We start from the raw sequence: 12126 nt of genomic DNA, 5'->3' as shown, positions 1-12126 counted from the left end.
ATTTATTACTTGTTGTTAGAGGAAGTAATTTATGTTGTAAAGGAGATAGTTCCAAACTACATGACATATAGATCAAATTATATATCACATCTCTCTTCATCTATTATCTTCTTCCATACGCTACAAACTTATGATGTTTCCTTTGCAACAACTGGTGTAATTTCTAGTTATTTGCATTTTACGCTAATTCAAAGTTATAACATCTTTGATTTTCACTTCCTATCCCGGAACATGATCTTCTTTGGTATTTGCATGGTTTTCACCTATAATTTCTTATTTTGAAATGATTAATCCATTATGTTGTTACAATCTGATTGTAAAAAAATTTAATTTCTTATATATGGATAATTAAGTCATTGGTGTTCCTAGAGTGATTGGAGCCTTATTTTAAGTAAGACAACAAGCATTGGCTAAGGAACATAAGAGGCTGGAAAGAAATTAGATGTTGTATAGATGTTTACTTTGTGGAAAATAATATACAGATGTGTTAAGGCATATGTTGAACATCTTAAGTCAAATGCCCACATTTTGTGTGCTTCTGAAAAGCTAGATTCTTGAAGTGTTGGCATTATTGTCATTAAGCCACTACCAGAACGTGCAGAAAACAAGTCCTCTTTTGTCATCAAACCTTCTTCTTCTCTAAATGAAGATAAATCGGAAGAATCTGAAGGCAGTGAAGAATGGGAGGAGGTCGAGACCTATGACATGGTTAGTGTAGCATCAGAATCTATGAAGAGTTTGGATGTTAATGAATCAAGTTTAGGAAATGTTGGAGGAAATTTTGAGTTGATAGAAAAGAAGTTAGAGTGGGATTCCAGTTGCTTCTTCATATGTGATTTTAGGCCAAATAGGACCATGGAGAGTTGTGTAGTTCATATGCACAAGATGCATGGATTTTTTATTCTTGATGTTGAATACTTGAAATATCACCATGGATTACTAACCTATCTTGTCCTCAAGGTATTTTAGAAGAAAAAATATATAATTTTCTATTTATTTTTCAAGTTTCCATTGCACATTTTGGCATAATTATTCAAAATCGTTAGAATTTAGTGTTTTTAGTTTGCCGTCACAGGTGACTAATGATTTTATGTGTTTGTATTGCAATGAGAAATGAAAACCATTTCTAAGTCTAGAGCTTGTTAGGAAGCATATGATTTATATAAACCACTGCAAATTACACAATGGAGACGGAGATGAAGAAGATAGTGATTTAGATGACTTTTATGACTACATCAACAGGTTTGTGGTTCCTTGTATTATTTAATTGGTTTATTTCATAGGATGTTTTCCAACTTTTCAATTTCTTGTCTATGATATAAAAGGACATTGTTACTAACTTCATGGTTACTTATTATTTATGCTATGATTTGGAACTTCTTTTTGTTTCTAGATAGTTATGTGGATGAAAGTGGGTTGCAAATAGTGCCCACAAAAGGAAATATCAATGTCAATATTGAGCTTGGCTTTGGAGGGGATGAACTAGTAATACAAAGAAAGTAAAAAAGTGGAACAACATGCAAGATGCTTGATTCTCATGAATTTATTCATTATTAATGTCATAGGCCATGCACAACATTTGAGAGAGATGTTTCTCTTTCTCATGCATTAGTCTCATGGTGATATTCCAAGGTATTTTCTGATAATATATTGAAATGTAGTGTGTACATGAATACATTCTGAGTTTCAAGGCTAAAAGTTTGTTCCTTGTATGGAAAATTAAGTGGATTTTATCCACGAGGACTTCACTGGGGGAGAAATACCATACCACATGTTTTCATATCAGGGGATATATGTTAAGGATAAAATGACATAATATATTGAGAATATAATAGGGGGTAAAGGGTATTTATATGTTGTGTATAAAAAATGTGTTGGCATTATGACTCAGGTTTGGTGTGATGGCATAGGGGTTGTCCTTGATGGAAACTCACTCAAGAGGAAAATCATTGTTCAAGCTCTGAAAATAATAGAAAATGAGATACCCGCAGGTGCGCCTACCAAAAGCTGTGAACCCGCAGGTGCCCTAAACAAAAAGTGCGGACATACCCGCAGGTCTTCTGAACAAAAGGTGCGGACGTCAAATTCACCCTCTTTCATGCAGAGAAGCATGTGCACGTGGGAATTTTTATGATTGATCCATGGTATTTAGTCCGACGTGTTTGATCCTATGGTTTTGGTTCGTGGTATAGCATCTAAAATATTGAACTCCGGTTTTGGGTCCCTTATATTGGCTTTCTATGGTTTTGATCCATGGTTTGTGTAAGGGCTTGCCTATAAAAAGGAAAGGAGATCATTTGGCTAGGTACTTATGTGTTGAATATCTTAACAAGAACAAGATCTGAAATACTTGTAATCGGTTGATGAGATAAAATTAAACCTGAGCATGAGAAGACTGATCAATTGATGGGTCGTGATCTCTTTGGCACATGATCAGATCTGTGGATCTGATAGTCTAGGGTACAATTGAGGACTGATAAAGTGTTTATATCCGAAGGTTCGCAGGTGAGATACAGCTCAGGTGCGAAGGTACGCAGTCTAGTAGTCGGAGCAGGTGCGGAGGTACGCATTCCAGTAGATGGAGCAGGTGCAGAGGTACGCAGTCCAGTAGACGGAGCAGGTGCGGAGGAGCGTAGTCCAGTATACGGTGCAGGTGTGGAGGTCTGCAGTCTAGTAGACGACATAGGTGCAGAGGTCCATAGTCTAGTAGACGGCGTAGGTGCGGAGGTGCGCAGTCCAGTAGACGGCGCAGGTGCGGAGGTGTGCAGTCCAGTAGACTAATCAGGTGTGGGTGTGCGCTGTCAAGTAGACAGAGCAGGTGCGGAGCTACGCAGGCTAGACACAACAGAAGTGCAGATATTCGCAGGTTTCTATTAGTGAAGTTGCAGACTTTTCTTGAAATATATGTTGGCTGCCTTTTGTCTATTGCTACAGAGTTCTGGGTTTAGAATATGTGTCTGATTACTGGTATTGCTTTTCTAGTTACTGCATTCTGAGAAGCTATTGGTTGGTTCATAAGTTGATTGTAAAAGGAGATTGGTTGATTCACATGTACTTGATGATTATTTGATGTTCATGGATCCAGTCTGAAAATTTATGAAACGTGGTCCTTGGAAGAAAAGAAGTAGGTCAGCACCTACGTACTAGTAGCTCAGCTAGTACAAGAGCTAAGGGGGTTGTAGCTCCCTTCTAGGAGAGTCTGGAAAACGAGAGAGGGTTGTAGCTCTCTGCAGGTTGCAGCCTGCGTACTAGGAAAGGACTGCACCAATATAGAATCATTGTAAAAAGAAGTTTATAATTGAAAGAAGATAGAGACACATTGCAGCTGGTGATTTTCACCCACATTGGGTTTCCACCTTATATCTGGTGTTCTTTGGTGTGACTGTCTTTTTTTCTTGTTCCTGTTCATTATTATATGGTACTGATATTCAAATTAATGGTCAACATCTGAAGAATAAATTAAATTATAAATCTAGAGGGAATATTGAAAAGAATTTGATAATACTGATTCACCCCCCCTCTCAGTATTATTTCCAACAATCGGTATCAGAGCAGGTCCTTCTAAAGAAGCTTGATCGCTTGAAGGAAGATCCATCATCATGAGAAATTACGAGAGAGAAGGATCTATCAGGCCACCAATTTTTGATGGGACCAACTTCGTCTATTGGAAGGTAAGAGTCACAACCTATCTTCAATCTCTTGGTACAGAAGTCTAGGATATCATAGATACAGGGTACGCTTTTCCATCCACAACTCCTACAGATTCGGCTGGTAAGAAGCAATGTGAAACAAATGCAAAGGTTGTCAATACTCTATTAGGATTTCTATCTCAATCAGAATTCGTCAAGGTTATGCAGTATAAATCCACAAAAGAAATATGGGACAATATTGTTCTGAGCTATGAAGGAGATGAACAGGTAAAATGAGCAAAACTTCAAACCCTCAAAATTCAGTATGAAAATCTTAGAATGCACAATGATGAAAGTGTGGCTAACTATTTCCTTCGTGTAGATGAGATTGTTAATTGTATGAAAAACTTGGGTGAAGAAATAAAAGAGGTTGTTTTGGTTGAAAAGGTTCTAAGATATTTGTCCCCTAAGTTTGAATCTAAAGTTTCTGCAATAGAAGAAAAGGAGAATCTACGAAACCTTACCATGTCACAGCTGCACGGAATTCTGACTACTTACGAAATGAGGAAAGGAGGACCATCAGACAGGAGAGAAGCTACTTTCAAGGCTTCAGGCAAAGGAGATTACTATGAGTCAGGACATCTATCAGAAGAAGAAGAGGAATCAAATTTTGTAAAGGACCTTCAATGAGGTGCTGGAAGATTTAGAGGTAAGTTACCTTTCAAATGCTTTTCTTGTGGAAGAGTCAGTCACTATGCTGCAAAGTGTCCTCATAAAGATAAGGAACCTGTCAGATGGAACAAGAAACATAATGTAAATAAGAAAAGCTATTACACTCATGAAGACAGTGATGGACTTTCAAATAGTGATGAAGATGAACAAGGTAACAACTATAGACTTTTAATGGATTTTGAAGATGATGTTTTGATGGATGCTATAGATGAAGAAGGCCTGTATGAAGAGATTTCTAAACTCAAAATTTGTTTAGAAGAGAAAAATATGATTATTGATACTCTGCAATTCCAACTGGCTGAAAAAGAAAAACTTCATGAAAAGTTAGAATGTGAAATTGTTGGTCGTAGAAAAGAGATTGAGAAAACAAAATATCTTAATCTTAGATTTATTAAAGGATCTGAAACTCTGGATGAGATTATCAATGTGCAGCGTTCTCCGCTAATCAAGATAGGTCTGGGATATAATGAAGAAGCATCTCAAGCATCCACCTCCAAAAGTTATCTTGATGTAGCAAGGAGGAGCAAGCAAGGCCTAATAAGAATCATCAGGTAAATCAGGGATAGTCTACCTCAAGAATGAACAAAGACTATCAGGTAAATCGGGGGCAATCTACTTTAAGGACAAACAGAAGCTACAACCAGCCTCAAGTAAAACCTTCTCAATTTGCCTCAAGAATGGATGTCAATAGAAACTACAATCATTTGGCTGGTAGATTTGATAATCACAGGAGTTTCTTCAATGGCCAATGTTTCTCTTGTCATAACTTTAGCCACAAAGAAACTCAATGTGTTGCCTATAAGACAATCATGAGAAGCTCAAAAACAAAGGAGTATGATTGGGATTGTGAAAAGAACCTACAATAACTTTTCTGCTCTTGAAAATGAAATAGAATGCTCTATTTGTAAGAACTTCGGTCATGAGGATTCTGAATGCAGGAGCAGGTTTCGGCAGACAACTCAGAAGGAGCAAGCCTCAAGTGTCAAAACATGGAGAATGAAGGAACCGCAACCAAAGAGATGTGGTATAGCTTTATATGAGGAAGGGCAAGAAAATCAATGGTACATCGACAGTGGTTGTTCGAAACACATGACGGGTGATAAGGAAAAACTTCAATCATATAGTGCCTTAGAGAAGGAGAAGAAGGTCTCTTTTGGAAATGACACCCCTGCTCTCATAAAAGGTAAAGGTTATGTTCAGTTAAAAGAAAAGGTCAAAGCTGGAAATGTCATGTATGTTGATGGCTTCAAGCATAATCTATTGAGTGTCAGTCAGATGTGTGATCAAGGAACGGAGGTAATATTTCGATAAAATGGATGTAGTGTTCGTGATCTTGATACAAGAAAAACAGTGATCAAAGGCATAAGGACTCCAACTAATTTATACATATTCAAAGAAGGACAACATCAATGTTATCTAAGCAAGAACGATGAACACTGGTTATGGCACAGAAGATCGGGGCATCTTAGCTTCTCACAGATAAGCAAAGCATGTAAATACCAGGCAGTTCGTGGTCTTCCAGACATCAGAATTCCAGACAATACAATTTTCAAATCGTGTCAGTTTGGTAAGCAAACCAGAACTAACTTCCCTGAGAAGGAAGGATTAGCTAGTAGGCCACTTGAACTTGTCCATACTGATGTATGTGGCCCATCTAGGAAAAGGTCACCTCGAGGAGAAGAATATTTCATATTATTCATTGACGACTTTTCCAAGATGTGTTGGATAGGACTTATGAAGCACAAAGACGAAGCCTTTGAAAAGTTCAAATCATTCAAAGCCTTGGTGGAGAACGAATCAGATCAAAAAATCAAATGCCTCTGGTCTAATAGAGGTGGGGAGTTTATCTCGAATAAATTTTTTGACTTTTGTGAAGAACATGGAATAAGAAGGGAATTCTCTACAGCTAGGACTCCTCAGCAAAATGGAGTAGTGGAAAGGATGAACAGAACAGTTCAACAAATGGCTCGTGCTATGCTTGATGAGTCTAGAACTCCCGAAATGTTCTGGGGTGAGGCCGCATTTGCTACAGTTGTTATTCTCAACAAGACAAATATCCAAGTGAACAACACTCAAACTCCTCATGAGCTCTGGTATGGTGAGACTCCTTCGGTAAAACATTTCAAAATTTTTGGAAGCAAATGCTATATTAAAAATAATGATGAAAATATTGGCAAGTTTGAACCTAGAGCAGATGAAGGCATTCTCTTTTTTTATTCTCCTCACAGTAAAGCATACAAATGTTACAATAAAAGGCTTGGAAGAATTGTCGATATCATTGATGTAGTGGTGGATGAAAATGAAAACACTCCCAAGCAGGTAAGATCTGAAGACTTCGAAGATGATGAGGACTATCCATCAACATCAAATCAGATTCATGATGAAGAAGAAACCCATGAGGCACCAGAGGAATATATAAGGATATAAGAAAAGACTCCATCCAGGTATGTTCAAAAGAATCATCCAGAATCTCAAATTTTGGGGCAAAAGGAGGCAGGCATACAAACAAGAAGAACAATTACAGAAGCTTCAAGACATTATTTTCCTCCACTGAAACACAAAATGTAAGAGAGGCATGCAAAGATGAATGCTGGGTCAAGGCAATGGATGAAGAACTTGAACAGATTGAAAGGAATAACACTTGGGAATTGGTTCCTAGACCAAAAGATAAGAATGTCATAGGGACAAAGTGGATTTTCAAAAATAGACTAAATGAAAATGGAGATGTGGTTAGAAACAAGGCAAGACTTGTTTGTAAAGGATATGCACAACAAGGGGGCATAGACTTTGAAGAAACCTTTGCACCAGTTGCTAGACTTGAGGCTATAAGAATTTTCCTTGCTCTCTCTAGCTTTCAGAAGTTCAAAGTATTTTAGATGGATGTAAAATCTGCCTTTCTGAATGGAGACTTGAATGAAGAAGTGTACATTGAACAACCAGATGGGTTCATCCTTGGAAATGATCCAAATCTTGTATGCAGGCTCAAAAAGGCTCTCTATGGTCTTAAACAGGCTCCTAGGGCGTGGTATTATCGGTTGGATAAATATCTTCATCAACAAGGTTTTATAAAAAGATCAACTAACAGCAATCTATATATAAAGGTTGATAATGAAAAGTTTCTAATACTTGTTGTGTATGTAGATGATATCATCTTTGGCAGCAATGAAGGAGACATGAGTCAAAAGTTTGCCTTGGTGATGCAAAAGGAATTTGAAATGTCCATGCTTGGTGAGCTCACGTATTTCCTTGGTTTGCAAGTCCAACAAAACAAAGACGGTATTTTTCTATCACAAACCAAGTATCTCAAGCAGATCTTGAAGAAATATGGGATGGAGGATTCGAAACCAGTATGTACCCCTATGGTGACAGGATGCAACCTCAGCGCGAATGATGAGTCGACAGCAGTACATCAACCAACCTATAGATCCATGATTGGTAGTCTACTCTATCTAACAGGTACCCGACCAGACATTATGCATGCAGTGGGAATAGTTGGAAGGTTTCAGGCAAATCCAAAGGAAACTCATCTTCAGGCAGTTAAGAGAATCTTCAAGTATCTTCAAGGAACTCAATACTATGGCTTATGGTATCCTAATGGTACAGACCTCACACTTCATGCATACACAGATGCAGATTGGGCAGGGAGCGTGGATGATAGGAAAAGCACTAGTGGTGGTGCAGTCTTCATGGGTCCTAGATTAGTATCTTGGTTCAGCAAGAAACAAAGCTCTATTGCATTATCTACAACTGAAGCAGAATATGTAGCTGCTACATCTTGCTACACACAACTCCTTTGGATGATGCAAACAATGCAATACATGCAAATAACTTGTACTCCACCTATCTCCATCTTTTGTGATAATACAAGTGCAATCAGTATTTCAAACAACCCAGTCATGCACTCAAAGACCAAGCATATACCTATCAAATATCATTTTCTTCGGGAATAAGTGCTAGAACAAAAGGTCAAGTTGGTGTATGTTCCCTCTAAGGAACAAGTTGCTGATATACTCACCAAACCGTTGCCCAAGGAGACCTTTGAATACCTCAGCCAAAAGCTGGGGGTAGTTGATGCATCATCTTACTGTTGAATCTTGTCTGTTTTAGAGATTGTTGGTTGTACACGAATTCGTATGGGGTATATGCGTACATTCGCTGGTTTATGGATTGGTCAAAGACCAAATGGCACAGGTTCAGGGGGAGCATATATTTTTCTAATAATGCATTGTTGGCATTATTGTAGAAGATCCTGGAGGAGCAAGTACAAAAGGAGAACATGGATGCTGATCTGAATATTGCTGCTAATTTTTTGTCTCTATGTCTTATATTTATTTTGTCAAGGTCATGTAACGGCCTATGTCTGGGATGAATGATATAATGTACTTGGTTGTCATATGTAAATTTCTGATGTAACCCCACTTGGTTGGGAGGATGATCCCCACTTGGTTAGGTGATGAATGTATGTATAGAGTCTTTTGGTGGTAAGAAGGTCATTTATGGTGTATGGTGGATTATGGTTCTTCTTGAAGAAAATTTCTTTTGCAAATCTGGCCTACAATCAGGGGGAGCGCGATCAGCACAACAGAGCAAAAATTTCAGCATGTTCTGAGGGGGAGCATAACCCTTTGCCCTTGATGAAAAAGGGGGAGAATGACGTTGAGGATCTTGGGGTTTACATCAAGTCCAAAGGGGGATATTGTTGGCATTATGACTCAGGTTTGGTGCGATGGCACAGGTGTTGTCCTTGATGGCAACTCACTCAAGAGGCAAATCATTGTTCAAGCTCTCAAAATAATAGAAAATGAGATACCCGTAGGTGCACCTACTAAAAGCTGCGGACCTGCAGGTGCCCCGAACAAAAAGTGCGGACATAACCGCAGGTCTTCCGAACAAAAGGTGCGGATGTCAAATTCACTCTCTTTCATGTAGAGAAGCGCGTGCACATGGGAATTTTTATGATTGATCCATGGTATTTAGTCTGACATGTTTGATCCTATGGTTTTGGTCCGTGGTATAGCATCTAAAATATTGAACCCCGGTTTTGGGTCCCTCATATTGGCTTTCTATGGTTTTGATCCATGGTTTGTGTAAGGGCTTGCTTGTAAAAAGGAAAGGAGATCATTTGGCTAGGTACTTATGTGTTGAATATCTTAAGAGGAACAAGATCTAAAATACTTGTAATTGGTTGATGAGATAAAATTAAACCTGAGCATGAGAAGACTGTTGGGTGTGGAGCCTGATTATCTTCTATATTCAAAGGTATCGCCACATAGGACCCCAGCTCGAAATGGGGGTGGCAACGCCGCCCGTAAAATATTCGCTGCAGGGGGGGTCCAGGGGGGGCAGCTACGACCTTTGGGAGCCCCCCCCTGGCGGGGGGTTTCGGGGGCAGCGCCCCCGAAGCTAAAAATAGCTGTAAAATTGCCTTGTAAAAGTATAGTAATTTCTAGTCAATCTGGGCCGTTCATTAGGCGGATGATCTGACGGTAGAACTTATGTTTAGTTTAGGGTTTTTTGCCCTAGAAGGCAACCCCTCTCTTTGTATGAGGGTATTGTATTTGAGGCTATGACATAGATGTGTATTCTGTGAGCGAGAAACAGAGAGGTGAGACTGTGAGAGAAAACAGAGGATATTACAGCGGATTTGCTGTAGGTTGTGTCTCTTCATTTTGCTGGATAATAGAAAGGAAGGACTGGCTGTTCGGGGTGGACGTAGCCCAAACTGGGTGAACCACGTATATCTGTGTCTCTCTTGTTTTGTACGTTTTCTGTGTTTATATTTCTGCAATATTTTATGTGTTCCATTGCTCCGTAATATATAATTTTCTAACAAAGACTGATCAATTGAGGGGTCGTGATCTCTTTGGCGCATGATCAGATCTGTGGATCTGACAGTCTGGGGTACAATTGAGGACTGATAAAGTGTTTATATCCAGAGGTCCATAGGCGAGATACAGATCAGGTGTGGAGGTACACAGTCCAATAGTCGGAGCAAGTGCGGGGTACACATTCTAGTAGATGGAGCAGGTGCAGAGGTACGCAATCTAGTAGACAGAGCAGGTGCGGAGGAGCGCAGTCCAGTAGACGGCACAGGTGCGGAGGTCCGCAGTCCAGTAGACGGCACAGGTGTGGAGGTCTGCAATCCAGTAGACGGCGCAGGTGCGGAGGTGCGCAGTCTAGTAGACGGCGCAGGTGCGGAGGTGCGCAGTCCAGTAGACTGATCAGGTGTGGGGGTGCGCTGCCGAGTAGACAGAGCAGGTGCGGAGCTATGTAGGCTAGACACAATAGAAGTGTGGATATTCGCAGGTTTCTATTAGTGAAGTTGCGGATTTTTCTTGAAATATATGTTGGCTACCTTTTGTCTATTGCTGCAGAGTTCTGGGTTTAGAATCTGTGTCTGATTACTGGTATTGCTTTTCTAGTTACTGCATTCTGAGAAGCTATTGGTTGGTTCATTAGTTGACTGTAAAAGGAGATTGGTTGATTCACATGTACTTGATGATTATTTGATTCTCATGGATCCAGTCTGAAAATTTTTGAAACGTGGTCCCTGGAAGAAAAGAAGTAGGTCAGCACCTATGTACTAGTAGCTCAGCTAGTACAAGAGCTAAGGGGGTTGTAGCTCCCTTCCAGGAGAGTCTAGAAAACGAGAGAGGGCTGTAGGTCTCTGCAGGTTGCAGCCTGCGTACTGGTAAAGGACTGCACCAGTACAGAATCATTGTAAAAAGAAGTTTCTAATTGAAAGAAGATAGAGACACATCGCAGTAGGTGTTTTTCACCCACATTGGGTTTCCACCTTATATCTAGTGTTCTTTGGTGTGACTGTCTGTTTTTCTTGTTCCTGTTCATTATTATATGGTACTGACATTCAAATTAATGGTCAACATCTGAAGAATAAATTAAATTATAAATCTAGAGGGAATATTGAAAAGAATTTGATAATACTGATTCACCCCCCCTCTTAGTATTATTTCCAACAAAATGGAGCTCAAAATTAATGAAAAAATATAAAGGGGTATAAAAAATGTTAATGAAAAAATGGATACCTACAATATTTAGTGAAAGTAGGGTTTTTTAAATTGAGAATGTGTATTGGGTTCATAATGGTAGGGGGTTAAATAAAGTGATTTTTAGAAGCATTTTCGAATATGTAGTCAAATTAAGGGTACTGTTTAGTATGCCACGAACACACATGCTATGTCAGAGGTTCATTGAATGAATCCCTCGTGATTTTATCTAGTAGATATCGAAGCATGGGTTTGGAAACTATGCAATCAAAAGAAAATATATTAAGGCCCAACTCATTAAATCAAATATAACGTTCTATATTGGAGGAAATGCAGACAAAATTAGGTATTAAGAATAATGTAATTAGGAACCTTCCCAAGAATGTTCCATATTAAGACAGTCCTTTCAATTCTTGTGATAATAAACAATCACAAGAATATTTTGTATCTTATCAAATATATTCCATTGGTTATTTTGATGACATTTAAAGTCTTAAATTTGAAGTTTCGAGTTTGAACAATTGCTTTATGCAAATATGATGATATGTAACCATCCCGCATGCCTTTATGTCAATAAGGAAAGTGACATGGATAATTTTCTAGTTGAAATACAAGGTTTGGAAAATTAATATAGTTTTCATGGTAATATTTTGATCTGTAGCCACCTCACATGACTTTATTGTGTGAAATGCTAAGACGAGTGAGAAATACAACCAAAGGAAAAATCTGTTGCATTGTACATGCATGGATGAGCGAAG

At 38.8% G+C, this 12126-nt stretch overlaps 1 pseudogene; it reads left to right on the top strand.

The window, feature by feature from the left end:
• The first annotated feature begins 231 nt into the window (after nt 1-231).
• On the top strand, nt 232-11764 carry LOC149203449 (cytoplasmic 60S subunit biogenesis factor REI1 homolog 1-like; annotated as a pseudogene).
• The last annotated feature ends 362 nt before the right edge of the window (nt 11765-12126 follow it).

Source organism: Pinus tabuliformis, chromosome 2_1 (assembly GCF_031772625.1).
Source record: "Pinus tabuliformis cultivar Carrire ecotype Pingquan chromosome 2_1, CPIR1, whole genome shotgun sequence".
In the NCBI taxonomy this organism is placed as follows: Eukaryota; Viridiplantae; Streptophyta; class Pinopsida; order Pinales; family Pinaceae; genus Pinus; species Pinus tabuliformis.
The sequence above is the reverse complement of the archived record's forward strand: the minus strand, read 5'-3'. Positions and strand labels throughout refer to the sequence as shown.